The sequence below is a fragment of the Lissotriton vulgaris genome, chromosome 6 (assembly GCF_964263255.1).
Source record: "Lissotriton vulgaris chromosome 6, aLisVul1.2, whole genome shotgun sequence".
NCBI lineage: Eukaryota > Metazoa > Chordata > Amphibia > Caudata > Salamandridae > Lissotriton > Lissotriton vulgaris.
The window spans coordinates 1,299,654,630-1,299,664,905 of NC_141694.1; the positions used below are offsets into that span (position 1 = coordinate 1,299,654,630).

Consider the following 10,276-nt stretch of genomic DNA (forward strand, 5'->3'; position numbering starts at 1 on the left):
GACACAGGCAGGCCTTTCAGGAAGGAGCCTCAGCTTTCAATCATCCCAAAACACAGTCTGCAGCCCAGTGAACCCAGTACAGCCCGAAGTCGAAGATGATCTTAGCTGGCTCACCCTGGCATTCAATTCTGGTTGGCACTGTACAGGTGATTCCGGGAGCAGAGCACTGTGAATTGAGTGCAGTGGGAGCAATGACAGAGTGTGGAGGTGTGGGCAGAGTCAAATATGGCTAAAAAAGACAAAATATTCTTATGTCAAAATGTTTGCTGGTCTTTCACCTTTAGATAACTGCATATGAAATATTGGAGCACACACATTACAATTATAGGCGCTGAAACAAGGGGTGCTGGGGGTGCTGCAGCACCAACAAAATAAATATGCTTGGGTCCAGAAGGTAAATGAGTTCAAAATATGCCTTTGAATGTAGATTTTATTTTGTCCCATTTGCTATGCCTTCAAAAATAGAGGTCAAATGTCTGACTATGTCTTGTTACAAATTACTGTTTATTCTTTCAACATGGAGAATGATGTTTACTTTTCTTTTTCTGACTGCAATGTTAGAGGATCTTGTGAAGCAAACGATCTGAGAATATTACTGGAACTCACAGAGTGGATTGTGAAAGGAAATGCTATGGGTGTAAGTTTTTTATAACTTTTATAACAATGACATTTTATATCTGTAAAAGAACTGTACAAGTATTTCAAAAGATATCAGCATTTAGGAAAGCACCCATTTTAATTCTGTATTTTATGTAATTCTGAAGTGTGATTAAAACAAAGAATTAATTAGATTAAAGCAAATCAAGGTACTTTATTTGATGAGGTGCAAATACTAAATATTTGGTGAAACCATATTTCCACACATTATCATTTGTGCACTCTATATTTTTCTCAGTAAATAAATGTTAGTGTGATTTATTTTCCATTTAAATTGAAACGTACTGTCTGTAAATGACAATGCACTACCATACCAGGCATTAGTGATATGCTTATGACAGTTTGCTCCAAAATGCACCATGGACTACATACCATACCACACTCTTACCACTCTCTTGATGAATAGACTTGGCTTATTGCTATAGTTGTTCTTTGTGTTTTTTGCACAATCTCTATGACTTCGGTGACGTAGCATTGATGCCAGCCCCCCCCTCTGAAAATTATTACAGCACCTCTGATTACAATAAAACGTAAATGCAAATATCATTATCATCATCATCTTCATCTTTATTTGATTATTAAAAATATAATAATAAAATATCAATCATCATCATAGACACACGATAAAATATCAATACATTATTAAACCATACACATTACAACATTTAAAAATTCACTGAATTACGCCATGTAATACATTTAAAAAAAAAGACCTGATTAGAATAACACACAACAGGATGAGACATCATACAGCCCTACATTGCCGAAGGCCCTGGACTTTTAAAATAGGTAACACAAATCTACATCTATAGGGTTCATTGTGAGGGGAAGTGGCATACAAAGGCATGCAAGGATACAATTGGTATTGTGCTGTCCCAAAGGGAAACAGAGATTGCAGCTGATAGAGCCCAGTCGGAACCTGGTCAAAATTGATCTTTCCCAAACGTTATTGACCTGTGCGAGATAAAGTCCAATACACTGACATGTCTTAGACATTATATAAACTCTCACAGATGGTTTCTCTGGTTCCTTGGCTCTCTAGCAGCAGATAAAAATCTCAAAAACTCTTTCTTAACCAAGACCACCTCCCTTTTATTCAGCAGGTGGGGGGTTTGGAAACAGTTCCGACCTTCCGAGGCTTTTAGTAGTGCTCATAATGTAGTGTAAGCAAAAACAACAAATGATGGCCGGAATGCTGAACAAATCAAACCTTCACCCTCAGTCAAAGATCTGGGTTTAAACCATCGGTTTTTTGCTCAGCACATCACCCCTGTATGGACCCAGCCATATGCATATCAGTCTTAACCCTGCTCCCCATGGGAACAGCCAAGTCCGATTTGCCAGGCCAGGTCGTCCCTGGACCGGAAACAAGCATCCTGGGAATGGTATCACCCCTCATCAGCCATGCTAGCTTGAATCCTGTGGCCCAGTTCCCACGGAAGCAGGGTCGAGGCTGATTTTAATATGGGTCAAAACTATTGTGGTGAGCAAAAAAATGATGCATTAAACCCAGATCTGTGACTGGGGGTGACTGCTTCATTTGTTCAGCATTCTATACATCATTTCGGGCGCTCTCTTCGTCAGCCATAGAGCAACTCAAAAGTTGCACTATTCTGACCCACCCTCTTTTGTTGGCTTGTTAGGAATCAACAGCCTTGTAATGTTTACATTTGGGTGGCTGCTCCTGGTGCTGAGGTAGGAGGACTTTTTTACTCTAGATGTTGGGTAAGTAGATGTTCGTTTTTTGAGCTGTTTCTTGTGCCGCCCTTGGGGTATCTTCATACTGTCTCAAACCTAGTTGATCTCTGCCTCTTAGTGCTTCTCTTTGCTTCTCAGCTTCCCCTTGCAGCATCATATTGCAACCGGGTGCCTTCGCTTATTGCGCTTTCTGTACATTGTGGTCACAGCCTTAGCGTCACTGTACTGTATGACTGACGGCTCCGTGTTAAGTTTTGGCATTGCACCTCTCATCTTGGTCGTATCAGCACATTTCTGACTGACAATAACTTAAACTTTCTGTAGGGTGTTAATTTTTTTTATGGTTTTGTACTGGCTGGAGTTGTGCTTTAACTCTACATATGCCAAATGTAGATTCTTAACTTTGACTGAGGCTTTCGTGGCACGCACAAGTAGTTTGCTGGACTTCAGAAACTCTCTGGAAGAGCAGTCTCAACACTTTGGGTTGCAGTGTCCACGTGTCCCCATCTCGTCACCAGTTATAGCATCCTCCCCAGCCCGGTAGCATGTAAATGAATTACGCCACACACGGTGCTCAGTAGTACACGTCTGTATTTCTCACAGTGTAACTGGCAACTGGCTCGTACTCATGAATTGTATTAACCACACACAATCACTGACATTACTTAAATAAGGAGTCCATTAGGGAATATATAGGGGTCCTTCACTCTTCGATACACAAGACACTACACCTTCCTTTGTGCTAGGTTCATAAACATACCCTTGCACTATGGCACAAAGGTGTGTGTGTGGTGCTCAGCAACAACATTCTGCACCAGCATGCAATGCCACACAACATTTTTGCCTACTGCGCTGCATTACGTGACACTTTGGTAAATCTGGGCCAAGATCTAAACTATTGAACCAGCAAATAAAAGGTCCAGCCAATAAAAGGTCCCATGCCCTACCATTCATTTTATGACTACAGGAACAATGGCTCATGATATCACACTTCTGCGACACAAAACCAGCAACAAGTGCAAGACAGAAAATACAGCATCTCTCAAAATAATACACTTTATAGGTTAAGAAGTATTTCATCATGCTGACATGTTTACAGAATATACACGGTGTAGGTCACAGGTATTTGGAGCACAGTGTGCCCAAGGTGATAATGTTAGAAATAATACAGAATGCTGTTATGGATGTTTCTGAATTAAGACTCCTTGAAAAAGCAGAAAAGACTATGGCAAGAGACTTGGGGTCTGATTTAGATCCCGGCGGATGTTGACAGATATTGCATCTGCTGAAATATTAGTGAGTCAGTGCTGGGGATGGGTGTGGGTGAGACGGGGCAGAGTATTTTTCTAGTAAAAGCTAGCCATGCCTTTAATACAGATAGAACATGGCGGCTTCACTGAGTTGAATGTTTACAGCTCAGGGCACCAGTGTACCGTCAGAACCGCTGCATCCTGCTGGGCTAATGTCCATTCTACCCAGCCTTTAGAAACACAGGAAATATGCTATTAGATTAACTGGAGTGAAAATTGCAAAAAACACAGTTGATGGACAGAATGTAGAACAATGTCATACATTCACCCCAGTACAAGGATCTGGGCCTAAATCCATCGTTTTTTTGCACTCCACACCACCCTGGGTTAGACACTGGCTATATGCAAATCAGCTCTGACCCTGTGCCTCATGGGAACAGTCCAGTCCGAACTACCAAGCCATGTCTTTCCCAGACCGGAATCAAGCATCCAAGGACCGGTTTCTGGATATCAGCCTTCATCAGCCTGCATAGCTTGACTCCAGTGGTCTAACCCAGGGTAAAAAAACGATGGATTTAGGCCCAGATCCTTGTACTGGGGTGAATGTATGACATTGTTCTACATTCTGTCCATCAACTGTATTTTTTGCAATTTTCACCCCGAGTGTGCTGGGTATACTCAGACGTGAGTCCCAGGCTCTCCACACCACTGGAGTCAAGCTATATTTTTTGCAATTAGATTAACTGGAGGCATCTTTTGAGGCATGTTTTGCTTCACTTGTGAGCCAGGACTGCATGAATGGTACAGAGGAAATGGAAATTAGGACAGGTGTAGATCAGTGTATTCAAAATGTTTTGGATGTTGCAAGGCAGACTGAATGTTTTTTCTTACAAAAAAGATTGCAGCTATCTGTCCAGAAACCTGAGCAAGTTGTTAAAGAGGAGGTTTCAGAATTAAGAAATAAATTGGTCCATAAAGAAATGTTGATTCAGAAACACCTGGCAAAACTTCAAAACTGGCAGCAGGTCCTAGAAGATATCAAAGTGGAACACTAAAAACACCCTAAATGCCCGAAGGACCCTTCACATATCTAGAACAATTATCAAAATTGAAGGGAGATTCCCTAGTTCAGTGAGAAGGGATGGGTAATGATCTCAGAAAAACAAAGAAAGTCCCTTACCACGAGACTATATTGTATGTTAAGAGGGCCCAATTTGCAAAAAAAATTCTTGGGAATGGATCATGTGCTATGTTTCTTGTCACTTTCAAAGAACAATTTAAAAGATTTTAAACAAACGTTATTTTATCTGCTGTGAATTTAAATAAAAAACAAATTAACAATGGAAATGTACAATAAATTATTTGTTTATTTAAAAAGGTTTTTTCAACTCTTGAGAAATCAAAAGCATAACAATCAATATATATTAAAAATATCTCCTCACAGAGAAGACATAGCACATAATAGAATTTATTACAAATAACATTTTTGTTACGAAAAAGTGTATCGAAGCAGTGTTTTTGTGAGCAACTTCTATTTTTCCCCTTTTTCAGGACATCATTTTCAACTCAATCGAAATTACAAAAAAAAGTACAAAAACATTTATTCCAAACTTATATCATTCATAACACAGCAGTCATTTACCAAACACCCTATTAGTTATGTAAACATAGTCCTCTATTACCTTTAATATCAGTTAACATTTCATCACATGATCCATACTGCCGTTGAGATCGTGTATGGCATTAATTCCAATTGTTGGAGCTAACTAACCCCCTAACCTGATAACCCATGATCCATCATTTTAATAAAATAATATCATTAGGAAAAAGGTATATTGACCAGTTGTTTGGTCACTCCCCCTCCCGCTACAGCTCGCCGCCGCCGATTGCCACCTCTTGTGACCTTCTGTGACCCACTGCTGCCACCTGCCAGTTCCAGCGGCTCTCCGGCCTCTGCCTGCTCATCCCGCTGTAGCCCCCGTCGCTGTGCCCGTTTTTGCCGCCCTTGCCTCGCGCCCTGCTCTCTTTCCTGCTGCTGACTCCCCCGTGGCCCCGCCCCGCTCCTGATTCGCCGGCCTCCTCCGGCCCCCCCGCATCCCAGCTGTGATGCCCACCACACTCCCACATTTATGGCGGCCGCTGGGAGGCTGCGCAGCGGGCACGCCACTGGCGAGCCAAAGGCGTGGCTAAGGCATGCCGGACTGCACCCGTCCGCGCCTGGACCGCGCCCAGCACCACGACCCCTGGTCCACGCAGCATCCAGGCAGCCTGCGTCCGATATGACGCCAACACCCTTATCGCACTCAACCCCGGACGACCCTCAAGCTGCCACAAGGCCGCCCCAAAGCGCACCCACTGCCCCTTCACCTGCCGGAACTGCAGCTTCACCTGCTTCATAGTCGCCGAGACACTCGCCACTACGGAACCCAACCAGCTCCGATGCATCCTGCTCAACACCCGCTCCGCACGCAAACACGCCATCGAGCTCAGGGATCTGCTCGACTCCACATCGCCTGACATTGCCTTCCTGACCGAGACCTGGATGAACGAAACCTCTGCCCCAGACATCACAGTGGCCATCCCCGACGGATACGAGATCACCCGCAGGGACCGCACCAATGGCGTTGGTGGAGGAATCGCCATCATCCACAAGGACACCATCAGGGTCTCCACAAACACCGCCGACACCCTCAGCATCGCCGAACACATGCACTTCCAGATCCACACGGACCACAAGACCACCCTGAGAGGCACCCTCGTCTACCGACCACCAGGACCCTGCCCCCAATTCTGCAACTCCATCGCCGATGTCATCAGCGTACATGCACTGTCCTCCACCGACTATATCCTCCTCGGCGACTTGAACTACCACCTGGAAAACAACAACGCCAGCAACTCCACCACCCTGATCGACAACCTCACCTCCCTCGGACTGACGCAGATCGCCAAGACACCTACCCACATCGCCGGACACACGCTCCATGCTATCTTCTCCTCCAGTCCCCACTTTGTCTTCAGCCACACCTTCGAACTCACCTGGAACGACCATCGATGCGTCCACTTCACCTTCCAGAAACCTGTCTCACACCACCACACCCCACAGATCCCCGGACGCCACTTGACCAAAATCACCAAGGAACTACTGCAAACACACCTCGCACTCAATCCCCCGACCAACCCCACCGACCCCAAGGAAAAAGCCGACGCCCTCAGACTCTGGATGGAAGACTGCACCAACGCCTTAGCCCCAACATGACAAATCGCCCCCTAGAGATACCAGTCAAAGAGCCAGCTGGTTGACTCGGAGCTCCTAGCCTTCAAACGCACCTGCCGGAGACTGTAAAACACCTGGCACATGGAGGAAACACTCGACAGCCACGCTGCCCTTTAAGACGCCATCAGCAATTACCAGCACCTCATCAGGACCACCAAGAAAGCTGCCTTCAAGAACCGCCTAGACAACAACGCACACAATAGCAAGGAGCTCTTCAACGTCATAAAGGAACTCTCAAACCTCAGCTGCTGCACCAAGGACATACTCACATCACAAGCCCTGTGCGACGCCCTCGCTGCCTTCTTCCACCGCAAGATTACAGACATTCATGACAGCTTCAATCCACAGACGGACCCCGCCAACCTCACCAACCCCGCCCCACCGACACCCTCCAACCACGACCACCTCACCGATTGGACCAACGTAACCACCGAAGACACCAGTAAAACAATGAACTCCATCCACTCAGGCGCCCCGTCCGACCCTCTCCCCCACTACATCATCAACAAGGCCGACAGCTCCATCGCACCCCACCTATGCAACATCATCAACCTCTCTTTCAAGACCGCAACCTTCCCTGAGAGCTGGAAACATGCTGAAATCAACGCCCTGCTAAAGAAACCCAAGGCGGACCCGAGCGACCTTAATAACTTCCGGCCCATCTCCCTTCTTCCGTTCCCAGCTAAGGTCATCGAAAAGATCGTCAACACCCAGCTCACACGCTACCTGGAAGACAACAACATCCTCGACCCCTCCCAGTCAGGCTTCCGCAAGAACCACAGCACCAAGACCGCCGCCACAGATGACATTAGACTCCTGCTCGACAACGGGGAGACAGCGGCCCTCATCCTCCTCGACCTCTCCGCGGCCTTCGACACCGTCTGTCATCACACACTGAGCACACGCCTCTTCGACGCAGGGATCCGCAACAAGGCCCTGGACTGTATCACCTCCTTCCTCTCCGACAGAACCCAAAGAGTGCACCTCCCCCCGTTCCGTTCCGGAGTCACCAAGACGATCTGCGGTGTCCCTCAAGGATCATCCCTCAGTCCGATGCTCTTCAACGCCTACATGGCCCCGCTCGCACGCATTGCCAGACTCCACAACCTCAACATTATTTCCTACGCCGACGACACCCAGCTGATCCTCTCCCTCACCAACGTACCCCGCACCGCCAAAGCCAACCTCCACCGAGGTATGAAGGCGGTCACCGACTGGATGGAAGAAAGCCGGCTCAAACTCAACACAGACAAGACGGAGATCCTCATCCTCAGACCCAACCCCTCAGCCTGGGACGACTCCTGGTGGCCCACCTCCCTGGGCACCGCCCCTACACCTACCAACCACGCACACAACCTAGGAGTCATCCTCGACCCGAAACTCTCCATGACCAACCAGATCAACGCTGTCTCCCCAACCTGCTTCTACACCCTCCGCATGCTCCGCAAGATCTACAGATGGATCCCCACCGACACACGAAAGACCGTCACACACGCCCTCTTCAGCAGCAGGCTCGACTACGGCAACACACTCAACACCGGAGCCCCTGCCAAACTCCTCAGTAGACTCCAAAGAATCCAGAATGCCTCGGCACGCCTAATCCTCGACATCCCCCGCCGAGACCACATCACCCCCCTCCTGAAAAACCTACACTGGCTCCCCGTCGACAAAAGAATCACCTTCAAGCCTTCACCCACGCACACAAGGCCCTTCACAACACCGGCCCGGCATACCTCAACAACCGACTGTCATTCTATGCACCCAACAGGAGACTCCGCTCCACCGACCTCTCCCTGGCCGCTGTCCCACGCATCCACAGGACCACCTCCAGAGGCAGGTCCTTCTCCTACCGTGTCGCCAACACATGGAACTCCCTCCCTCTCCACCTTCGGCAGACGGAAGACCCTCAGACCTTCAGGAGACTACTCAAGACCTGGCTCTTCGACCACTAGCTGCAGCCCCCCCTCCGCCAGCTCCTTGGATCCCTCACATGTATGTTGCGCGCTTTATAAATGCTTGATTGATTGATTGATTGATTGATTGCAATGAGACCCAGTGTCTAAATCGTCTCAAGCAATTCAATGGTTCCAAAACCCCCAGTCAAGAGTATATGTAGGGGATGTCTATTCAAAAAGAAAAAAATGTATTGATACGTCTTCAAAGAGAGTTTATAATCTATATGAATAACTGGATTAGAATTTAGGACATACCTATATAGTAGAACAAAACCGTAGATGTTTCTGATAGAGCAGCCGGTAATCATGTGATGAAATGTTAACTGATATTAAAGGTAATAGAGGACTATGTTTACATAACTAATTGGGTCTTTGGTAAATGACTGCTTTGTTTTGGATAATATAAGTTTGTAATAAATGTTTTAGTAAATTTTTTTTGTAATTTAGATTGAGTCGATAATTATGTCCTGAAGAAGGTGAAAAAATCGAAATTGCTCACCGAAATGCCTCGACAACACACTTTTTTGTAACAAAAGTTTTATTTGTAATAAATTCTCCTATGTACTATGTCTTCTCGGTGACGAGATATATTTTTATATATATTCATTGTTATGCTTTTGATTTTTCAAGAGTTGAACAAACCTTTTTAAATAAACAAATAATTTATTGTACATTTCCATTGTTAAATTGTTTTTGATTTAAATTCACAGCAGATAAAATGATGTTTGTTTAAAATCTTTTAAATGATTCTTTGAGAGTGACAAGAAAAATAGCACACGATCTATTCCCAAGAAAATTTTTGCAAACTGGGCCCTCTTCACATACAATATAGTGTTGTGGTAAGGGACTTTCTTTGTTTTTTCTGTTCTCATATCTAGAACAAGCCTCTGACGATATTGCAGCTCCTTTGAAACAAACATGATCTTTCCTAATACCAGCATAAGGCTTTCGTCTGTTAGGGAAGCACTGAAAGTATACTTCTGCTGCTTTTCTTATTCACTTTGTGAATTCCGCAGTATTTAATTTTGAATTCAGAAGGACTTTGTGTAATATCTTAAATGTTATATATTACTAGTGTTGTGGATCTTGTTACATAAACACTTTGTATTTGTAAATATAATGGGATTTATATTTCGGCAGATGGGATATCTGTCACTGTTGAGACAGAGGAACCTGTCTACCAATATCTAAATCAGGCCCTAAGTACAGAGAAGGAAATCCTGACCCACTCATATACATGCAATCTTCGGGTGTAAGTGCCAATATAGTTTTGACAAGCCTCTCAGTGTAGATCATAATGACTTTGGCTGCTAGCATTTCACTGCTTGGGTTAGTTGTGAGATATTATATGGAGCAAGTGAATGCTTTCCAATGTGAGATTATTGTTCCTTACTGTAGAGCAGTCCGTGGCAGAGGAATGAGAATTCAACAGATGACAATAG

The 10,276-nt window shown here is 45.4% G+C and overlaps 1 pseudogene; it reads left to right on the top strand.

Annotated features, from left to right (window-relative positions):
• Nucleotides 1–3,739: 3,739 nt before the first annotated feature.
• LOC147708811 (mediator of RNA polymerase II transcription subunit 28-like) lies at nt 3,740–9,756 on the top strand (annotated as a pseudogene).
• Nucleotides 9,757–10,276: the final 520 nt, after the last annotated feature.